The 23,468-nt window shown below is 41.5% G+C and overlaps 1 protein-coding gene across 9 annotated transcripts in view; it reads left to right on the top strand.

Annotated features, from left to right (window-relative positions):
* The window catches only part of ANO1 (anoctamin 1), a 143,442-nt gene that overhangs the window by 38,071 nt on the left and 81,903 nt on the right, over window positions 1-23,468 (top strand). The window lies entirely within an intron of this gene.

Here is a 23,468-nt window from a genome sequence, read left to right as displayed (position 1 = left end):
TGTGTACAGACAAGGGATTAAAGAAATTTAGACCCTCTCTCCTAGAAGTATATACAGCACTGCTGCATACCCTCTGACCTTGTGTGTCTTGCAAGATAAATAAGAGTTCTCATCCCTTCTATCCATGCATTCCTTCTGTTGGCTTTCCACAATGCAGACTCTTCAGGTTATCTGGTACGAATGGTATGTACTGTGTCTGTGCAATTTACTCTGCTACAATCTCCTGTTCGGGAATCTGTTTCTTAAGAAAAAGTCACATTCTCCTTTCCCACATAAGAGCCATAACTTTGGCCATGGCCTTATGGCTGGATTACCATATTTTCTGATGATTAAGTAGTATGAATTATGCTCCTGAGCAGAGTATGCTCGTTTCAAGATGACACATCAAAAGGAAAGGGTGGAGATTAGGTTTGTCTGCCTTGGTTTAGTGACTTGTACTGATAGTTTTGTTCTCTGTATTCTGCGGCTATGTATTTTCCACTTTCCCAAGTGGTGAAAAGTTCCAGGGGCAGCACTATACCTGGCTTTGGTTTCCTTTTGATGAGAGAGAACTGGAAAGTTACGAATTATGATTTATTGTATTTATTGAATTATTTATATGTCATTTTTCCAAACAAGGCAGCTCACAACATTAAAAAAGCTTTTTTAAAAAACAAAACAAAACACTGAAATAAAATAAACAACATTAAAACACCATCAATGCTCCAAATATCAAGTTTCAAGATACTTGAAAGTGAGAACAACATCTCCTGGTCAGTAACCAAATTTACAGCAGTTGAGGTCGAAAGAAAGTGTAGAAATGAACTTCTTGAGATAAGAAGATCCACCATCTGGATAGCACTACTGCGTAGATCCTGTCCTGATGGTGGAACGCATAAGAGTTCCTCACCAGAAGGTCTCTGTGGACTGGTGGATTCATTCAGGGCTAGATGGTCCTTTAAATCTCATGTTCCAAACCATTTGAGACTTCATTAACTCAGTGTTTTGGTAATATTTTCTTGACTTACAAAAAGTAGAGCATAAGTAGTGGCCAAGAGGTACTCGGATCCACCACCCCACTACACACCCCACTACACACATACAGCACCTCCAGAGGGAGGTCCTGCATCCCCAAGAAGCCTCCCTATCGCTGCCAAACTGATACTGTTTCTCTTTCACACACCATGGCATCTTGGTTCTGCTAGTATTCCCAAGCTGCCCGAACCTCACTGCTGCCCTGCCGCACTCCCTCAACCAAAATATTATCACACTGCTTAGGACTGAGCAGTCAGCTGTCAATTTAAAAAGAGAAAAGATTTTGAAAGGGAAAAAAAATCTGAATCACCATAAGCGAAATAGCATTGTGTATTGTCAGCATAAAAGGCATGAATAAACCCCTTGGAACAAGATTGCGAATACCTTTGATTTCAGTGACAGATGGCATAGAAATAATCTCTAGGCCAATATATTTAATAATGTCTTGCCCTGTGGCCGCAGGTAAATGTAGCATGTGAAAGAAAAGTGACTTATTGGTATGCAAGCAGAATGTCTAACCAGTTTTCTGGGGTTTTGTGCTGATGTTAGCACAGAAGAAGATTTGCAGCATTATTTTACATTTGCTGCCATTATCGGTAATGATATTTGGCAAGTGGCCGGGGCTAAGCTTAAATGCATTTTGCCATGTAAGCTGAGTCAAAGGCACTTCATTCAGAGGATGATGTAAGCTAAAGACTTTTATTTTCTTTTACAACTGTACTGTTGGATTAGATTTTTATTCCACTCAACTCTGACAAAATGTTTTATTGTGAAGAGTTGCATGCAGAAAAGTTAGAATATAACATAAAGGCTAAAATTATCTATATTGTTCTTTCTGCAAATTTTGCAGTCCTGCCCATGGGTTCTTGTTCTATGGGCATGCTGTTTTAGCTCCAGAAAACCACACTGCAGGGCAACAGGAGAACACTGTCATTTGCTGTAGCAGCACACATTGAACAAACTTAAGGCTGCAGTCCTAGGCATTGAGCATAGTGGGACTTATTTCAGAGTAATGACACATGAGACACTGTGTGTCTCTAGTTCAGTAGTCATGTCTTATTTAAGTGTTATCATCTCAGCAGCATTAATGATAATTGGAAATTCTACAGATATCTTTATTGGGAGTTCACTTGTATCCACAGTAACAAAGTCCCTCTTTTTATGTATCTACCGGTTGAGTAGGACGCGGGTGGCGCTGTGGGTTAAACCACAGAGCCTAGGACTTGCTGATCAGAAGGTCAGCGGTTCAAATCCCCACAGCGGGGTGAGCTCCCGTTTCTCGGTCCCAGCTCCTGCCAACCTAGCAGTTTGAAAGCACATCAAAGTGCAAGTAGATAAATAGGTACCGCTCCGGTGGGAAGGTAAACAGCGTTTCCATGCGCTGCTCTGGTTCGCCAGAAGTGGCTTAGTCATGCTGGCCACATGACCCGGGAGCTGTACGCCGGCTCCCTCAGCCAGTAAAGCGAGATGAGCGCCGCAACCCCAGAGTCGGCCACAACTGGACCTAATGGTCAGGTGTCCCTTTACCTTTACCAATTGAGTACCTTAAGAGCTAAAATTATCACCCAAACTATTGTACTGAATTTGTAATGCAAATACTGGTTAATAAGGGTTTACATTATGGATTAGAAAGAAATACATGTGAAGATTAGGAAGTACATTACAAACCTTAACTAGCCTCTTGTAGAAGATCTCTATTTCATTTCCTGTACAGCGCTTAGAGATGTTTGTAACAGGTGAGTTTTGCACCATCCTAAAAGAGAGGAGCAGTTGCCATCTTAGTCAGAGAAGGTCACCACTCCACAGCCTTGGGGCAATTGCAGTAAACAGCCTTGTTCTTTTTTATAGCTGTCCTCATGCATGTAGCATAGGTTCCTGGCACAAAGCTAATCTGTAGAATGCAAACAACAGTGAGGCTGCTATGGGGAAAGGCAGTCTCTTTAAGATATGTTGGCCTCCAAACTTTGGCTTGGACCCAGAAGTTTTTGTCCGCCCTTTGCAGTAGCCACAAAATATGTCATTTAATTGCAGGTGTATAGGGTGAGGCAGTCCCTTAGTTACTGGATCTCAAGTTGTTTAGGGCTTTAAATGCTAAAATGTTGAACTGTGCCTGGACCACCACTTCCAGAGCCCTGGGCTTTCACACCAGTTTTACTTGCTTTTTGTGTATATTCAGTTTCAGCTGTGAGATAATTCAATACTCATTTCCTTTGCTATAGTCCTTCTTCATTTTAGTGACATTATGTCCACCCTCAAGGGTAGGGATATAAGAAAGCACCGTTTTACTTTCCACATGTATTCATTGCCTGCAGCACTGTTTCCATTCTGCTGCAGTTCATCTTCCACCAAAAATGACAATATTCACTTCAATGTGACGATATTACGTAACTTGTGTAATTTACATATCTAATTACATAAATAAATGTACAATGATACCTTGGTTCACGAACTTAATCCGTTCCGGAAGTCCGTTCTTAAACCAAGGTGTGCTTTCCCATAGCAGTGGTGGACTCAATTTACAAATGGAACACACTCAACAGGAAGCAAAACATGTTCTTATTCCAAGGCAAAGTTCACAAACCAAAACACCTACTTTCGGGTTTGCAGCATTCTTAATCCAAGTTGTTCATAAACTAAGCTGTTCTTAAACCAAGGTACCACTGTAAATTATGTTGTCATTACATTGTTCTTCCCCATTTGTTTTGCTGTAAAGGAAATGTAATGCAGATGAGAAGCAGGATGTAATCAGTTACGTATGTATTGTTTGCAGACTGAAAGTGACAATAGCAAAACCTATCGTATTTGCTTTATTGATTTCCATTTTGGATATGGGATGGATAAGTGAACACCTGCAATTTCCACTCCAGTTTATATTTCCGTGGGAAATCTCTGACATCCCTAATCAAGGGTAAGGATTAGCAACTGGTGGCTATTGACTATGAGGAGATCCAGGATGGGAGTGGGGTGTGACAACAGAACTTCTTAGCAGGCCGCTTTGATGGGTAGAAGAGAGTCCCCCCTATTCCCACAAAAGCCACTCTCTCTACCGCAGAAGTAGTCAGTGTGGAATATTGACACTCCTCCCTCAGGTCCATTTCCAGAGTGGCCTTCCAAGAAAAGTAATTGCTGACCAAGTCTATATGCTGCTAAATATATATTAGACTTTTACTACTACTGCAGAGGTAGCGGGCAACTAATATTCTAAAGTATGCTTTTTCCCATGCAAAAGCATTGACTCTATTTATATGCAAATGCAATCCATAAATTAATTAAAGCTCATACAATTAATTGTCCAGGATTTCTTCATTTAGATAAAAGGCTGTTCCATAACAGTTTAAAAGGTGTTATAGCTTTTTCCAAAGAATTGCGACAACAGTAGCATGCAGACGAATTTTCTGTCTGCTGTTCCTAGTCATAGAACTATAGTTCCCAGTTTAAGTCTGTGGTGAAGATATGGATTAAAACATGAATGAGGGGAAAGAAACTGATGAGCTAAGCCTGAATTACTTGCCAGAGACTGAACTGGGAATTAATTGCTCTCATCAACTTCCAGGAATTTTTAGTATGCTCAGGGGAATGGCAAAGGCCTGGAATGAAATGTAGGATGCTTATTATTGCAGTATATAGTTTAGCTGAGTGGTTTTTAATCCATATCCATCCTTATTCCAGGAATATGATCCTGTATTCTTATCTGACTTTATTCATGAATCCCTAGGCTGGATGCCCCTATTTTGGTCAAATATTTTCACTTTCTTTTCACTCTCCCTGTAACTTATTTCCACTGTGTCGTCAAATATATTCACCTTTGCCCAAATTTACACAACCAATATCTTTTATTTTTCTCTCTTAGTATTCCAGTTGCAGACATTGTAATTCATGTTATTCTCATGATGACTAACAGCAGCTTCCTTCTCCCCTGAGAAAATATTTTTATTGCACTTTGATCTCCTCACTTTCGTCTGAGCTACTCAGATCCTCTCAGCTTTTTTCTCCATTTTATTTATTTATTCAGTTCATTGAAAATACTTTTACTTGTCCTTTCAGTCTAAGACCACCAAAGTGGCTAGCAGCATTTTAAAACTATGGATGAGTAAAGTAACAAAAACAAGGACAACAAATAATACTGAAATGGACTCATTTGGGAGCCAGATAGCAATAAAATCAAATACCGCTAATCATGGGCATAGCCGGGGGGGGGGGCAGGGAGAGCACCTGCCTCCCTAAATCAATACAAATCAATAATACAAATCAATACAAATCTGAGGTTCTGCACCCCCTAACAAAAGCCCCCCCCCCCACAAAAATCCTGGCTACACCTGTCAGGGAACTGCCATCAGCTCAGAGGCAAGAGGTGGAAGGGCAGTTGTGTTAAAGGGAGCCTCCGAAGATCTTGCGAAGCAGTTCCTCTTCTGGTGAGGAGGAAAGCCCCGCCTCCAGTGGGGGGGGGCAGGGACCAGAAGATGCTAGGGAGAGCCCCAACACCGAGCCTGAACAAACCGGAGAGGAGGGAAGTACCCCTTTGCCAGCGCCCACTCTGTGCAGGAGGTTTGGGCGCAGAGAGGGAAGGAGAAGGATGGGGGGTCACACGACTGTTATGCTGGGGGAGGTACAAGGACCGGCCACGCCCAGATTCTGCTAGCGACTGAGCTGGACATGCGACATTCTGCACTGTAAATAGTTTGTATTAATAATAAAGCCTGGAAAAGACAGGTTGGAGTCTTGCCTGTTTGCTCTCGAGCAACCACACCAGCATCTGACAGCACCCATGCCACTAATAATAATACCATGACCTGTCAGTTAAACACAGTGAAGATGAGTGCTGGAAGGATTCCCACTGGGAGGAAATCCCAAAGGTGAGGTGCCACAGCTGGAAACAATAGCCACTCCCTGTTACCTCAGAAAATATGACCACTCATCCAACATGTCTTTTCATGACAAGAACGGCATAGGAAGCTGTTTTATACCAAGTCAGACAATTAGTCCATCTGCCACATAATTCTTTACACAGTGTCTCCCTTCCCCCCAACAACAAGAGATTGAACAAGAAACCTTCACAAAGCATATGCCCTGCTAGTGAGCTACGGCCCTTCCACAGTGACCCATCTCCACTCTGAGTTTTTAGCCATTATCTCTTGCAAGAGCTGTGCCCCCACCTTCTGACGCATCGCCTGGACACACATTCAGGTACCTGCAGTTTCTGTTTTAATGCACCAGGCTAACCTGAGCCATCATCATGTGCATGAACCCCTGGCCTTCTTAGAACCAGAGATTTTTGATTAAACGTTTTGTACCGTGCAGTGCTGCTTCTTTACAAGCACCCACCCCTCCACATTTGATCTCCTTTTTATTAGTAATGTCACTGGAGACATAATACTTTGTTTTAAAAAGAAACAGAGATAAAGCAGTGACACAAATCCGAAAAGGATATGTGTGTTAATATAAACAGGGGAGTGGAAGTTTGTAGTCTATCCGGAACATGAATAAAGTTTGGAGGAGTTTCAGTATTTTCAACACATCTGTTCCCCTGCTTGGCCCTAATGAGTTCCTGTAAAAGGAAACTAAGGAAACCAAGCATTTAAAAGTATAAGATGAATGAGAGCAACTTTCATTTATTCATTTGTGTGTGCTGTAGGGATGCATATCTTTGGACAGAAACAGATAGCATACAGTTAAAACCGGGAATGAAATGCTATATTGTGAAGTGCTGCTGTTCAGGATTCTAGACATCCAACTGTGTCCTATCCCCAGATACTCCATTCAGTTCCCCTCTCTTTCTCAGCTTTTCTTCTCCACCCCCCAAATAAATTCTAGATAAGATAGTTCAGTTGGTAGAGCATGAGACTCTTCATCTGAGGGCCGTTGGTTTGAGTCTCAGGTCAGGCAAAAGATTCCTGTGCTGCCGGGGCTTGGAATAGACGACCCTCGCGATCCCTTCCCGCTCTACAGTTCTATGATTCTATTAACATGATTTGCTCGCTGAGCCTGCTCAGTCCTCACTGGGCTGTTTTGGCGCTCTTCCCTGCCTCAAGGTTTTGGAGTTGTTGGTTTTTGTGAACGCGTTTTCTGCTTCTGCACATCTTGGGGGTCTCCCATGCCTTCTCATATCTCTGTCTTGCAGAGTATCCCTGGCATTTCTGTGTGTGTTATCTGAGTCCCTGGCTGAGGGGCCAGGAGTCTCTACAGTAACTTACTTCATGTGTACAAATTTATCTGAACATTTAAAAGTACAAATAGTTTGCATTCAAGTCAGTAGAGCATAAGGCTTCTGCATGCAACAGAGTGCTTGGCTAGGCCTCAGAGGAGGTATGAGGGGTCAGTTTAAGTATCCCCAACTCTGACCTGCAGTATTAACAATGGATTATTACATTGCATGACTGCCGTAAGCTGCACTGTATCAGAGCAGACCTCCGACTTGCCATCAAGTATAACTGAAGCACACTGCAGGGTTCTTTATTACTCTCAGCCTAACCAGCATTATGGGGGATAAAAGCAATGGATAGCACTGCAGGGATGCTGCAAACTGTTTGCAGCCTGACCTGCAGAATTCAGTGTGTACTACTTTGCAGGGGTGTCATGAATTACACCCTCTCAGCCACAACTGCAATATGGGGACAATGCACTGCATTTGCTTTAACATTTTAAAAATGTCCTACACTAAATAAGAATGGAATTTGAACATTTTGAGTATGTGTTTTGTGGGGGAGGGGGGCAGGGGAATGGACTCATTGTTGTCCAATTGCAGCTACATAATAATAATACTAATAATAATAATAATTTATTATTTATACCCCGCCCATCTGGCTGGGCCTCCCCAGCCACTCTGGGCGGCTTCCATAGAAACCAAAAATACAGTAAAATATCACACGTTAAAAACTTCACTGAACAGGGCTGCCTTAAGATGTCTTCTGAATGTCAGGTAGTTGTTTATCGCTTTGACATCTGCTGGAAGGCCCTCGGCGCTGGACCTCAGCGTCCAGGCAGAATGATGAGGGTGGAGACGCTCCTTCAGGTATACTGGACCGAGGCCGTTTAGGGCTTTAAAGGTCAGCACCAACACTTTGAATTGTGCTCGGAAACGTACTGGGAGCCATCAAAACTTCCATTGATTTCTATGGGCAACTTTCACTTTTGTCCTTGAGGGTCATTTAAAAATAACTTCTCAGTTATTCTTCTACAGAAAATGAGTTAGCTAGACAATGGGAGAGTTCTCTCTATCCTTTTTGTAGCAATATGTTTCTTCCTCAAGCCCCTTTCCCAACTTTATTAGGCAGCTTTCAGGACTTTCTCATCTTGTTAGGTTACATAATAAAAGTTGTACAGTACTTGTGAAAAACTTTGAGTTCCTTGGCCCTTCTAACACCTTCTTCTTGTGCATGCCTGTTGCTGTCTTGGTCTGAAGATTAAAATAAGATGGTACAATATATACCCCTCGTGTGTGATGCTGAATTTACAACTAGGGTATGTTAGGGCAAAGCAGGATGTAAGAATGTTTCCAGTCAGAATGTAGAAACGTGTGCTCTGTGCATCTCCATAAAAATAATATACTGCTGGGTCTGGAAGCAATTGTGGTATATCTGACTCACAATGACTGTACCCTATTTAAAATGTGCAGTCAAATTCTGGCAATTAGTTACATCAGGCAATTTCACTTATGTAATTGCCTGAGTTTTGTTGATTTAGGAACACTGAATAAGTAGTTTGGCAGTGTTTTAAAGTGGCTGAAAGGACCTTATGCAAAATACTAAAACAAGGTGACAATGGAATTCTTGCCTTGGAGCCAACCTTTCTAGAAAGGTGCTGCTTTTGCATTGATGTATATGTTAATCCAAGTCCTGAGACTCAGCACTTAACTTACATGGCTGTATCAGAACATTGCAAACCACAGTTGGCATTATATGAACGAACCTTTATGGATTCTCGAGCTCATATGTTGCCTGCTTCCTTTCTTCCTCATCCTTCCTTCCCTACTTCTTCATTTGCAGCAAACCATAGTTTGAAATTTCATCTGAACCAACAAATTCTGGTTTGCTTTTGCTGTGGAAACCAGCATTGGAAACCACTACAGTTTGATCCTGCTTTTCAGTCCTGATTTGCAGGACAAGCACAAACCATTGTTTTCTTCGGTTCAACCAAAATGGCAAGCTATGGTTTGCTGTATACGTTGAAAGGAGCAAGAGAACAATTGCGCACAAGAGGAAGAGGGAATGCAAGAAGAGAGCTTTCAGACCTGAAGGCCCTTAGAGGATTGTTCACAAAGCGCCAAACCATGGTTCAGTGTAACATTTGAATCATCTCGCAATCACTGTGAATGATGACATGAATGTATCCCAGAGGAACTGAGAATCCAGCTGACTTCTTGGCCTCTATGGTACCCACATGATATAGCAAAACAAGATATGCCCTTCTTGACTTCTTGACCCTCCCTACAAGATTGACCTCAGTTTTTAAGAAAGAGGGAAGGAGTAAGGGAACACACTTTTCTTCAAAATCTTGTCGAACAAAATATTTATGGAAGGTTATGATATTCTAATTCACTTTTATGGCCTTGGTGCAATGGCTAGCCACAGGGAAGTTATTTTTTGTGCTTGTTGCTTGCTTGTTTTTAAATGAAATGTTTCTACCGGTTCTCATGAATTCATTTGCACTGAGCTATCTGCATAGTTATTCCATTTTAACTCATTTTTTTTAAAAAATGATTTTTTAAAAAAGAAAAAACACTTGTCCTTTGGTAGCCGGTTGCAAGAGCTTTGTAATAAAATCCTCCCAGTTGAATGCAGTCCCATGTGGGATTTCAAAGGTTTTTCCCCCCTCCAATAACTTTCACATTTGGCAAAAGCTCTGTTTTAATTATAGTACTGAACAGCCTCATCTACATACTCTTCCCATGGTTGATCTTTCCGTTTACCATAAATGCTGTGCAGCTCACTTAGAGAAAGATATTATTCTCTCCTGACTCTAGCACATGGGGACATCCTTCAAATATTGCCAGCAGTAGGTTCAGAACAAATAAAAGTAACTTAAATAAATTGTTGCCGTGAAATCGGTTGGCTGTACCCTGTGTCCACCTTCTTATTGCTGGACTACAACTCCCATCAACTCCACCATTGGCCATACTGACTGGGGCTGATTAGAGTTAAGGCCCACGATATCTGGAGTGCCACAGGTTAGCCACATATGCTGATATGCTGATAATCAGTTTGCATTTACCAATAGTATGTTTCTGATTGCCTCAATGTTTTTAAACCTTAAATAAATTTAAAACTAGTTTGCAATGGTTAGGACTTGCTGGGTTCTTCAAAGTACCCAAATCCTGCCCCACAAAAAGTCGATGGGAGCAATCAAATAATGCTTTTTAATTGACAAATAACAAAACTGATGTACAAAAGTGAATACATTCCATATAACAGCATAGTCCCCACCCTCTTCCTTTCATACTATGTATTTGCTTATCTTCAACACTTCTCATCCTGCAATGTCACATTTCACATGCCTCTGTGGATACAATTGCATTGTGGTAGAAGCTTTGCATATCCACTTATGCAATTCATTTAAAGTTACCAGCATCTATTCAAGCTCACTGGTTTGAGTCCTACCCTTCTCCCACCTCAGATCCTCTGGATGTTTTGAACTACAACTTCCATCAGCCCCAAGCAGCATAGCCAAGCATTAAGGAGTGATGGGAGTTGTAGTCCAAAACATCTGGAGGGCATAAGGTTTCAGGAGAACAAATTCACTCTGACTACATGACAGTTCTTAGACAATGCAAGCTGATCCAATGGATTGAAAGGATAAAGAAGCTTGTATAGTTGGTTTCACTGCTCTATAAGACCTTACATGCAAATCCTGAAGACGGTTTAGGTTTTTCCCTTGCAATATGCATTGCACCTGTTCTGGTAGCACAAGGATTTATGCTTCTCCAATGGAACTTTCCCCCCATCTCCTCACCCGGCACACCTTGTACCCTCCCCAAATCTGCTCCAGAGGCTTGAGGGAACTGAGCGTTAAATATGATACAACTCTTGGTGTTTGTGTTGGAAGACACTTTTATTTCTTTCGCATTCAGCCATCTGTATTACATGGTTCCCTCTTTTACCGCATGTGTACAACCTGCTGATCACCATTGTTCCTTGTGTACTTTAAGGATACTTGCTTTAGGCATATCAGTCAGTCAGAATGTGACTTTTGGATGAAACAATTCCATTTTTGTTTGCATTTGCCTGCCCTTGTTGACTTTAGTCATTATGCAGAAGGAAGAAGAATTCAAAGAGCCTGGGTTTTAGCCTAAGACTTTCCTCTTCTGTAATCCAGGTAAACAAAGGCTATAATCTGGAGGGGCTCAAAATTAGGTGGTGGAGGGCAATGTTCTTTCCTTCAGCAAATAAATCAGTTCCCTGGACAATGCATGGGCTTTATGCGAATATAAAAGGATGTGTACGTTAAGGATAAGCAGACCTATCAACAGAGGGAAATCACTGACAGGCTTTAAGTATGCCCTATGTACAAGTGATGTCTCTTTGCAGACAAATCTGTCACATTTGTTCCCTAATAACTTTTGACAAGAGGCAGGCCTCCTTACTGCCTTCTCAGTAGTTTATCTTAAGGGAGATTGTTTAATTTTGTTTTCCTTTTCTTCTCCGTTTTTTGTTACTCTTTTATGGCTACTTTATCATGTTTAAAACAAAGAAAATCTTGGGTTTGTGAGAGTTGCATTTGAATAGCTCCGAGAAAAGTATCTGGTTGTATCAGGGAAGGAAAAGGACAGCTGGATTGTATCCACTGTGTTCAGTTCTCTGACCTTAGGGAGAGTTTCTGAAACTACATGGCTTGTGTGTACGTAACTCCTGCTGAACAAAGCATTGTGTACTCCATAACTGGGGGTCCTATTCTGTACCCTAGAATGTGCATTATACTCTTGTATGCTAGTTGGAAGGAAAAGAAAACACACTTTCTTTGATGTTTGTATAGAACTGTAGGCCTTATCTACTGTATTCAGATTCCATCACAAATCCTTCACTCACACAGCGATCTTGCTGTTCCATCCCCCAGACTCAGTTTAGTGAAAATGGAAACTTGCTAGGGCTGCAAGCTTAAATCAAGCAATTAATTAGAGCAATTAATCAAGATTGATTAAGCAATTAGAGCAATTAATCAAGACAAATGGCATCAACTGTAAAAAAGATGGGGGTGGAAATGAAAAGAAGAAAATGACAAGATTTGAAAATGACAAGGTGATGAGAAAACCAAAAAGGAACTCCATAACCACAACCAAGGTCAAGGTGAATGTATAAAAGAAAGAACATCAGGACTAACCCTTTGAAAAGAACATTATCATGTTCCTATTAAAGCAAGAAAATAGTTTTCTTAGTGGTGGTGGGGGGAGATCAGGAATAATAGCAAGTTTATTAGACACACTACGCAGAAGAGCAGCTATAGACTGAATAGAATAGACAAGTAATTAGAATTAAAGTGAAATGCAAATTAAACTCTAGGCAAGGAGGACCAGAATTAGCAGAACTGTCACCAGATGACAAAAGCATTGCCCCAAAAGCAAACTAGGAAAGACAGGTGATAGGCAAAGTGGGGAGAAAGCATTGCCCAAAATGGAATAGTCTGAACTTCAGGGGTCTGGTGAAGGTCCTTTGGTACAGCCTTTGATAACTGTGGCTTAGAGTTGGGACATGGGGGAGCTCTACAACTCTTGTTTTTTCTGGACATTCATGCTTAAGGACTCCTAAGAGTCTATGCGGCTACCACACAGAGTATAAATTTGGGTTAAAGAGTCAAATTAAAATAATACTCACAGGCTTTGCTTCTGAAAATGCCCTGGTGCTGAGGAGTCTGTGTAGCTCTATTCAAGGTCCCCAGGAATAGAAATACAGAACTAAAAAGCTATAGTTGATATTTGGAAAGAGGAAAAGAAGCCAGCGATGGCTCTTGGGGAAAGATTAACTCATCTAGCCCATGGTGCCCTCCAGGTATTGTTGAACTACAGCTCCCCGAATCCTTCACTATTGGTCATACTGGCTGGGACTGATGGTAGTTGGAATTCAACAACGTCAGGAGAGCACCACATTTGATACCTTCAATATATCCTCTATTTCTGTTCTTTGCTGACAGATTCTCTTGATAGGGGAAATCTTACTGTTTGCATTGCAGAAGGATCTTGAGTCTCCAGCGTTTTTGCCTCTGTGGGGCCTTACACCGGCTTTCTCATTTTTTAAATACATTTTACCACACCGGAAATATTCAGGGAGAAATCAACATCACACTCTTCTGATCGTTCCATCAGCACAAGCATTTCAACCAGCCAGATGGATTAATCCCCGCTTCTCTCCCCCCGCCCCCCCATCACAATATTGTGAGGCTTTTCTTGGCACATGTAGCTGAACACTTGGGGGATCATTCAGGCTTTGTATCCAGGAGGTCCAAAGCCATCCTTGCTCCTGCCCTATCTCAAAATGCTGCATTTTGTGGCTTTCCACTGGCTAGGAATACTGCTGTGATAGTCCACTGCCCTGACTGGAACTGTGGTCTCTGACATAGTAGAGCCACCCTCACCAGGGTAACTCTACCAATGGAGGCCAGTAGAGAGGTGGTTGCACTCTATCCTAAACAATCCAAAGGCATCACCACTGGTGGGTTAGGATTGATCTGTTAATTGTTACAGCAAGAACACAGGTCTCATTATAAACTGGGGGTGGGTGGGGAGAAACAAGGCCAACAGACAAAGGGTTGGTTGAACGGGGTTTGGTGTACGTTGCCCATAGTAAAACTCAAGCATCTAGTGCAATTCAAAGAAGCAAAGAAAAAGTAGAATTTTTTGTGTGTCAAGTTAGTTTTCATTTCTGAATATTGGTATGTATGCCTTCAAGATTATCTAGCAAAGGGCTTCTATAGTTTTTAATTTCTTGATGTAACTATGTAATTTGGTAATTATTGTTGGTTGGAGTATTTTCTGTACACCCTACAATTTATGTCTCATGATTATAGAGCAAAAAAACAACAACTTTAAAAGTTAAAAGCAGAAGAATAAACTATGCAGAAAAAGAATTGTGAATTTACCCATAAAGCGTGGCTTCACCCAAAGATACCAGGAGTTATTAAATGAAAAATGAATGATACCTATACAATATCATACAGCTTATATACTTTATAAACAGAGGCATGATTTCCCTCTGTTTATTGCAATACTAACATTTGGATTCTTAGACAAGTCCCCAGAATTTTTATTGGGCCAACAAGTGATATGCCATCCTGTTAAGCAGGGATAATATAATAAATGACTTGGATGCAGCAATATGCATAAGGAAAGGAGCCAATCTGGTCATTATCATAGTCGGAAACTCCCCATAAAGAGTCAGTCATATGGATGGAGTAAGCAGTATAGCTACGCTTGAGTGCAGAATAAGCTGAGTTTTAGTTTTAAGTCTTTCCAGAGGCTTTGCCTCTAAAAGCCGTGATGTCCCAAAATGCTGTGGTCAGCAAAGCAAAGCACAAGCAAAGCAGGATACTGGTTCACAGTAGAACAATTTTTCAGAAGAACTGGTGATTTAAACATTTAGGATGTCAGTGTTGCAACACCAAACTATTTCAAAGGAGTGTGGGAGTCTCCCCTAATAGAAAAGGGGCTGGCCATTAACTCATTTGGCATGTTTCTGCTTTTCATGAAACTGACTTTTGGAGCCCATGCTAACCTAGCATTTTGAAATACATTTTAAAGAAAGGAAAGGATGGTTCAACTCTTGGCTCTGACACAGATTTCCTGTTTGGTTCTGGAAACTCATGTAAATATTACTGTGCTTTACAAAACAGAAAATATTTTTAAGAATACTTCCTTGCTCGTACTCCTTTGTATGTATGGTTTTGTCTATCTAAGAATGTAATCCCTTAAGAGTAGGGTGTGCTGCATGTTTAAGAGTATGTGCAGCACACTGGCTACTCGTCCTGCTCCCTGTAGGCATTCCTGCAATACAAAAAGCAATAATAATGAAATTAGAGAATTACTAACGAAACCAAGGAAGTTCATTTTCTGTACAGTAGCTAGCACTGATTGTAATCCGGGGAAGAACTGGAGTTCAGTGAGAAATCTGAATGAGGAAATGTGTTCATGTGGCATGCAAAACTAGGGAGGTTATTTTAGGCACAGGAAAATTTTATTTATTCATTAATCCAACTATCTAATCCTCCTCATTCCGAATGCTTGGGGTGGGTGAAAGTACAATATACAAAATATCAAAAATAGATCACAGTATCTGCTAAACTCCAGTTCTCCAGTTGGTTTAGCTGCAGCTTCTGGAAGCAAGCCCATGTAAAAAGGCCCCACAGTGTTTTCAAAAGATGATCTGGCCCGTCCTTTTTGAATCCTCAGTGCAAGGACATTTCACATAATGGAGCAACAATCAAGAACATCTCTGTACTTGTCCCTTTATTTAAAAAGAATGCCTTGGTTGAGCTATGTGCTTTAACACTGCCTCTGCCACATTTAATTGGAACCCACTGACTCCTGTTGAGCTTCAAGTGTTATTAGGAGAGCAGGCATGCAGGCTATTCTGAAGTAAGTCTCACTGAATTCTTTGGGACTTACTCTCAAGTAACTCCTACAGGAATGCTGCTTTAGTTGGATTGATTGCTGTGGGTCTTCAACAGACTTATTTTTATCTGCATCATATCACAAATAAAATTGCTTCAGACACTGAAAATTTATTCCTTTGAGCAGATGGGAGACCTACAGACTTGAATATAAAGTCGCCTGACCATCCGTTGCTTTTTGTGGTAATAGAGGAGGTTTAAGTGCCCTTTGATACAAATTAAATAATGTAATGTGAGGATCCTTCCTTCCTCTCTTTCCTGAGAATTGCTTAAATTTGGCTTAGGTACATACAAATTTAAACACCAAGTTCTTTCATCAGATTATCTTAGATGCATGATATGTGTTTATACCCATTGCCATTGAATGGGATAAGTAGTTTGCTGGGTAAGGCTGCTGTCCTAATCCCACTCACCTGGAAGTAAGCCCCATTCAATTCAGTGGGACATACATCTGAGTAGACATGGTTACAATTGTGCTGTAAGTGGACTGTCCCGATAAGTCAAAAACACTAGAGTTCAATGGAAGTTACACGCACGCACGCACGCACGCGCACACACACACACACACACGTTATTGAATTGGGACTCAGAATATATATATATGCAATATTGCCAATAGACTCTGTTGGCAGGATGGCATGGGTATCTGAAACAGAAGGAAAGGACAGTCTGTCAGGTGTACCTGGGCCTACTGCCACTAACCTGTCCTCATACCTTTGAGTCATGATATGTTACAAACAGCTGCTGCCCACCCATACTGCTTAAGTTTTCATTGGAGACAGGGAGAACTGTAGGTTTCTTGATTTCACTGTGTAGGCAGTAATGGTGCCAATGTCACACCAGCTAAAGCTAGGAGGCAAGCATGTGCATGAAAAATAATTTCCTTAAATCATTAATCCCCTTCAGCAAGTGTCAGTTTTTACTATTCGTTCTAGGGCAACTCAATCCCCCAAACGCCTGTAACTGAATCCATTTTCTGTCCTGATGGCAACAAACTTGTCGCACGGGGAGGGGGGTGGGAAGAGAAAATCTAGCACCTACAGCCTGTCACAGGGCAAAGTCCAAATAGTGGAGATGTAAGAAGAAACCACCTGCTGTTCAGCCACCTTCTATGCCAGAGGATAAACTTTGCTCATAGCAGACGTTTAGTGTTGCTGTGCCGTATTCAGACTAGCACACACATTTTCAGCATTATCCAAACAAACAACAGCTGGGGAGCAGGGAGATAAAAATTTAGGTATTGCTATAGCATGAAATGATCCGAGGGCTATTTTGCATTTCCAAAAACAGCAGTAAGAAAAAAATGGGTGTGTGCATTCTATAAAGTAGTTGTCTGTACGAACTAGCACAAGACCTCAGTGACTCAAAATCATGCTGATAATTGTACTGGGTAACAGTCTTAGGTGTTTGTCTTTCTAAAGTTGTGGGTAAAAGGTAAAGGGACCCCTGACCATTAGGTCCAGTTGTGACCAACTCCGGGGTTGCGGCACTCATCTCGCTTTATTGGTCGAGGGAGCCGGCGTACAGCTTCCGGGTCATGTGGCCAGCATGACTAAGCCACTTCTGGCGAACCAGAGCAACGCACGGAAATGCCATTTACTTTCCCGCCAGAGCGGTACCTATTTATCTACTTGCACTTTGACGTGCTTTCGAACTGCTAGGTTGGCAGGAGCAGGGACTGAGCAACGGGAGCTCATCCCGTCGCGGGGATTCAAACCGCCAACCTTCTTATCGGTAAGTCCTAGGCTCTGTGGTTTAACCCACAGCGCCACCTGCATCCTCAAAATCATGCTGATAATTGTACTGGGTAACTGTCTTAGGTGTTTGTCTTCCTAAAGTTGTGGATACAGAGAGGCAAAGTTGATAGTCTGGGACATAACTTCAGCAGAGTAAGGAATACTGGGAATAGTGAGGACAGGCCTCTACCACACACTGTGCCCTAAGAACACAGGAAGCTGCCTTGAATCAGACCATTGGTCCATCCAGCAATATTGGTCTTGTCTGCATTTCCACTTGTGCCATGCCTAGAAAGCACAGGCCCAAGTGTTGTTCCACTTTACTCATGCTTTTGAGGCATGGTTCCAAGTGGTTTCCCCCTTGTCCCATGCCTTCCCCAGGGAAAACTCATTCTTTAATGCTAAATTGGAACAAACATTTTGTCAGGGAACTCTGGGAATTGTAGCTGTGTGAAAAGAATGGAGATAGCCTACCAACTCTCAGTACTCTTAACAAACAACAGTTCCCAAGATTCTTCGTGGGCTGCTACGCCTGTTTAAAGTGATATGATGATGCTTTAAATGCATAGTGCAGATGGGGCCTTAGCCATGGAACTGAATTTTAGATTTCATCTTAGCCACTTGGACATATCAAGTGAAAGAGATCTAGCAGGATATGTTGTACCTTTAGAAGCAGACTGGCATATAAATAAAAATTAATTTCAGCCATGTATATGCCGCTTAACAATGTAATTTTTGTGTAACAACAGCTGCACTCACAGATGCATATCACATCCAGATAGGTGTATTGATGTAAAGATGTGACTTGTCATCCATAGCAACAGAGGGATCTAGTATATCAAATAAACATAGGTGTGTATGGAAAACCAGGCAGGAAGTCCAACACAGTCATATTTAATTTCAAGGAGAGAGTTTCACAACAATTAGTTTATCATTAGTTAAAAGAAAATTGAAATGCACAGGTAGGATTATCTTGACATTCCTTTCAGGGAGTTAGTGAACTTATAAATTGGCAAGGAGGTACATTTGTTACAGAAATGACAACTCAGCTTTTATTCAGAAGGATTTGAGAGGGAGGGAAATCACAGTCATGAATTTATTTTCTGTATGAATATTGGTGTGGAATTTTAAAACTGAAAACTATTGCAGAACTCATGCTTCTATCCCCTAAACACAAGAATGCGGCTTTTTTTAGATTTACCATTGTACTAGCAAGCTTTTCAGGAGGAAGCTCGGGGCATGTTGAAAACAACTCTGTTTTCAAAGGTGAATGTCCTTTTCAATACTTTGTTCAGGCATCATTTTTTTTGAGCAGAATCTTTACAGTGGGAACAAATGCTGCTTAGATAGGAGAAGCCAGCTTTCTCTATAGCCATAATGTGAGTAAAGGTTTCTGTCAGTGGTCTGTTCTGAAATTGTTTACATACAGCAGACTGACTCAGTCTGGAGTATTGTTTTTGATCTGGTCACAAGGGCCTGCATGCTTGCTCTGTGTGCTTCCTTGTCTCTGAATTTAGTGTGAATGCCATATGTGTCCAGAGTACATTAAAATGAAGACTGATTTTGCAACATGTTTTTCATGGAAGGGCCTCCAGACCTAACTCCTACCCTCTTCCTATTACAAGAACATTTCAGGTAGCAAAGCTGAGAAAGTGCTGGAGATTTGCTGCCAACCAGAGAAAGCCATGCTTAGCTGTGTAAGCCAATGGCCTCCCCATATAAAGTAACTTCCTTATATAATGTCTGAATACAGGACCCACCCAGCTGTTGTTTGGGACTAATATCCTTCTTGTTCTTTTTCAGTTCAAGGTTGGCTAAATGGAGTGGAGAAAGCCGACCTAGAATGGAGATGATGAGAGCTTGTGGGGTGGGGGAGGCTGAGGAAAGCAGGTTTCTCTGGGCTATGTGGATCAGAGTGGAAAGGAGGAAGTAACAGGCCAGCAGGAGACTTGTGGGTGAGTGAAGTGGGAATATGAAGAGTTCCCAAGGAGCAGCAAGAGGAAGGGAGGCAGTGACAGCTACTGGGAAGGCAGAAGTGGTTGGGGATATTTTGAAATAGAAGGTAGTTCCATCAGAGCAGGTCTTTGGTCCAGGACCTCACTTAGTGGATTGAGCAAAGAAGGCCCCACTAAACACAGAGGGCCTGATTTCATTGTGAAGTAATACAACTATGTTGGGGAGAGGCATTTTAAAGTAATACACATCACAACCTAAACAGCTCCCCTCCCTGTAAGACTGTTCAGTCTTAAAATTACTAACTGTACCCCTGGAAATGTAAGAAAATTGCTAGCAAGAGCAGCTGTAGTTTTCAGCCATATGGATATTTTTTGAATGCAGCAACTAAACCTAGGAATGCTAGTTGCTATACTAATTGAACCAAGCAGTGGTCATGAAAAACAAAAACAAAACCACCCTTTCAAGCAGGTCCAGTATTTGAATTTGAGTATTAGGCATTCGTTAAAATAAACTAGCTGCGCTTTTATCTTGGTATCAGATCTCAGTTAGGTTTAAAGGTAATGACTGATTATTTTATTGCAAATATCAATTGCCTGATTGAGCTTGCCATCACACAAACATCATTCTTTCCCACAGTCCACTTAGCATATATAAAAAAAATGTGCCCTCAGGCAGGCTTTGGCTAGATTGCTAGATTTAAGAGATAACCAGGGAACCCCAATTCCTTAAAAAGGCAGGAGAGCAGCAAAACAGGGTTATTTTACACACTGTCATTTACAGTTACTGCTGTTGTACTCCGTGGCCCATTTGTTAATACAGCATTAGCCTGTTCCTGTATAACCATGGATTTGTAGTCATGCTATCTTCACTGTGCTATACACCTTATCCTATGTGCATCACAGGCAGCTCTGATTGTGTAGGCACCTGCCAACATGGGAGCAGGTCCCACCTGCAAGCCATTCTTCTGCATCACACTCTTAGGATGCCACAGTAGAGGCATCACACATCCTTGCAATTAAATCCACAAATGTTACTAGCCCTCAAAAGAAAGAAAGAAAGAAAGAAGTTTTCAAGCTTGCCTGGCCACCACACAGCAACAGCCTGGAAGGAAAATAGAGACAGCCCTTTCCCAGTTGCACCCTTCTTGGTCACCTGGTCATGATGTCACCTAGACATTATTCTTACTCTCCCACAGGTGACCAGGTGAGTGGCTGTTGAGAAGCCTGGCAGCCCATATAAATAGAAGGGATCCTTATGTGAAGGAGCTTTTGAATGTCGTTGATCATGGACTTGACCCATATTAGCAACATATGTGCTTCATATTCCAAGAAACATTCCAGGAGGTAACTAAGGATCCTTCCAGACTGGTGGTGTTTTTTGTGGGTGTGATCTGCAACACGTTATTGTCCCAATAATGGTGCGTTAGTGATGTAGTTATACTGGACATACTGTCTATAAATCATTGGAGAACTTCATTTATTGTTCTTCAATACTTCTTCAATATTGCTACATTATTGCCGTCTAGACGGATACTGTCACACTATAGTGCAACAAAAGCAGGACAGTGGAGGATAGTACAGTTGCCAGGAATGGAACCTTGCCATTGTATTTTCAGACTTACCCCCTTATGTTCTATACAAGAGGAAATGAAGTTTGGATCTTTTTAGATTATGACTCTTATAAACCCAGCCAGATGGGCGGGGTATAAATAAATAAAAAAGAAATGAAGGACCATTTTATTATATTAGTCAGTGCTTGGTACACCACCACAGGAAAAGGGTAGGGAAAATTAATCATCTAAGATGATATCTGATGCTTTGCCAGTTTCTCTTCGTGTCAGTTAAGCTTTTCTTTTTCAGAATCCGTATGTAGGTGGCTTGCTGTCATCCACTGGGCATGCCATGCCACTCTTGAACCACCAGTACTAATTCTCTCAGGACAGACATGTTAAAGGATTGTAATGTAGAGAGATTGTATCATAAAATGGATGCAAAGATAGACAAGCAGGTGGAAGGGCCTTAGCTCAGCGGTTGAGCGCAGGTTTTGCATCTGAAAGCCCTCAGGTTCAATCCCCAGCATCTCCAGCTAAGACTAAGGAAGACTCTTGTTTAAAACATTGGAGAGCTACTACCAGTCCATGCAGATTGGCTTTCTCCAAGCTTGTGTCCTCCAGGTGTTTCAGACTACTAAGAACATAAGAAGAGCCCTGCTTGATCAGGCCAGTGGCTCATGTAGTCCAGCATCCTATTCTCACACTGGCCAACCAGGTGCCTGTGGGAAGCCTGTAAGCAGTACTGGAGTGTATCAGCACTCTCCTCGCCTGCAGCTAGATGGATCAGTAGTTTAATTCAGTATAAAAGAGTTCCCTATTTTCACTGTGTTCCTATGTGCAGTCCTTGAAGAAATAGTTAAAAGTCTCTTATTATGAGTCCATTTCCTGTGCCTGAACATAGGCATCCAGTTTGGCCAAATTTGTGTTCCATTTTATCCTTTCATGGATAAAACTCAGAATATATGACCTATCAGGGAGGCACAGTATCACTGTAGATTTTCATAACTTTTCTCCTTCTGCTTACCTCTCCTCCCACTGCTGCACTGGCGTAAAAGACAGCTTTTTGGAAGGGAGAGTTATTAATAGTGATCATTTATTCGCTGGAACTGGAATCCTTAATGGAAGTTCTCACTAAAGACACAAGGACCAGGAAATGCCCCTTCTTCTTTAATCATAGTGAAACTCAGTTAATGTTATTAAATAATTGGATTTGCCTGGCAGTCATCCATAACTTGTGTTTCATGGAGGGAAAGACATTTGAGAAGCAAGTTATGCATGTCTAATCTGGACTGGGATCTTTTCAGACACCACCCTCATTAGACCATCTCATTCTGTACATATCATTCAGGACTGTACCTTCTAAGAGGTGTTCTGTTGGATGCTGAAAAACATAATCAACCTTCCTTGTTAGATGAGGTGTCCTTAAAAGCAACCTCCATCCTCACAGTCATAACAGCTGAAGGGAGATTTGTTTTTCAGGATTATTAGAAGTATGATAGAAGTTGATAGTAATCTTGAAAAATTCACCCTAAGCCAGAAGGAACTCCTGCCTTAGGAGGAAAATCTTAGGTAAGGTGAACAAAGCTTGGGTGGTTTACTTATTGATCTTACCCTGCCTGCATTTCTGATTCTGATAAAGCAAAGACCAGAGAAACAGAGGGGCATAAGGACATTTACAGTGGTACTTTGCATTTTGTATTCTCAAAACACCCAAAGGTAACACAGTGGACTTAGGAGACAAAGAGAGTAGGAATGAAAGTGCTTCATATCAGTCTTCCATATGAGGCCAGTAACTATATAAGCCGCTGATTATAGAAATCTTGGGATTTGCTTTCACCTACTGTTTGTGGGCACTCTCCTCATATTAAATTCAGTTGAAGTGGTGCTTCTGCTTAATACAGTATTGTATTATGGGAGATATTTACATTTTACATCTCTTCTGCTATCCATAACAAAGAGGATTCATGGTTCCCTGCCTATTATGCTGCTATATTTGTTCTGCCTTACGTCATGCATTGCCAAAGGTGATGGCACTATGGGCTCAGGTGTACACACCGGCAGATGGACAGTTGTTTGGGATTCTACAATAGAACTGACTCATCTGAACAAAGTTCCAGACAATTCCCATACTTCCCCAAACTGGGCTTAGACAAAGTCCCAAAATGCAGTTAGCTGGGAACACTTCATTTGAAGTTTTCAATATATAAATCTCCCCCCCCACACACACACACATTTTAGGGATGTGATTTTGGCTTGTAAATAATTTTGTACAAGTCAGTTCTTCAGTTCTCTATTAGTAAGGGAGTCAATCCATGTATTAGCATTTTTCTGCACAAAGGACTGAAGTCTTTTGTAATGTCAGAATGACTCCTTTAGCATGAATTTTCAGCTGAAGCTGATACAGAGTGTCCAGGTACTTTAAAATCGAGGCACTATAGACTCAGGCTGCAATACACTTACCTGTGAATCCCATTCAATTTAGAGTAGAAATGTACAGGACGGCATTACAAGGCATATTTAGCTTTACTGAGTACTGATCCAGCAAATTGATCAGCATGCAGTAGTCCACACATGCCAAAGGATATTGCATGTGCTTTTAAGGAATGTGCATCCATCACCCA

Source organism: Podarcis raffonei, chromosome 1 (assembly GCF_027172205.1).
Source record: "Podarcis raffonei isolate rPodRaf1 chromosome 1, rPodRaf1.pri, whole genome shotgun sequence".
NCBI lineage: Eukaryota > Metazoa > Chordata > Lepidosauria > Squamata > Lacertidae > Podarcis > Podarcis raffonei.
The sequence above is the reverse complement of the archived record's forward strand: the minus strand, read 5'-3'. Positions and strand labels throughout refer to the sequence as shown.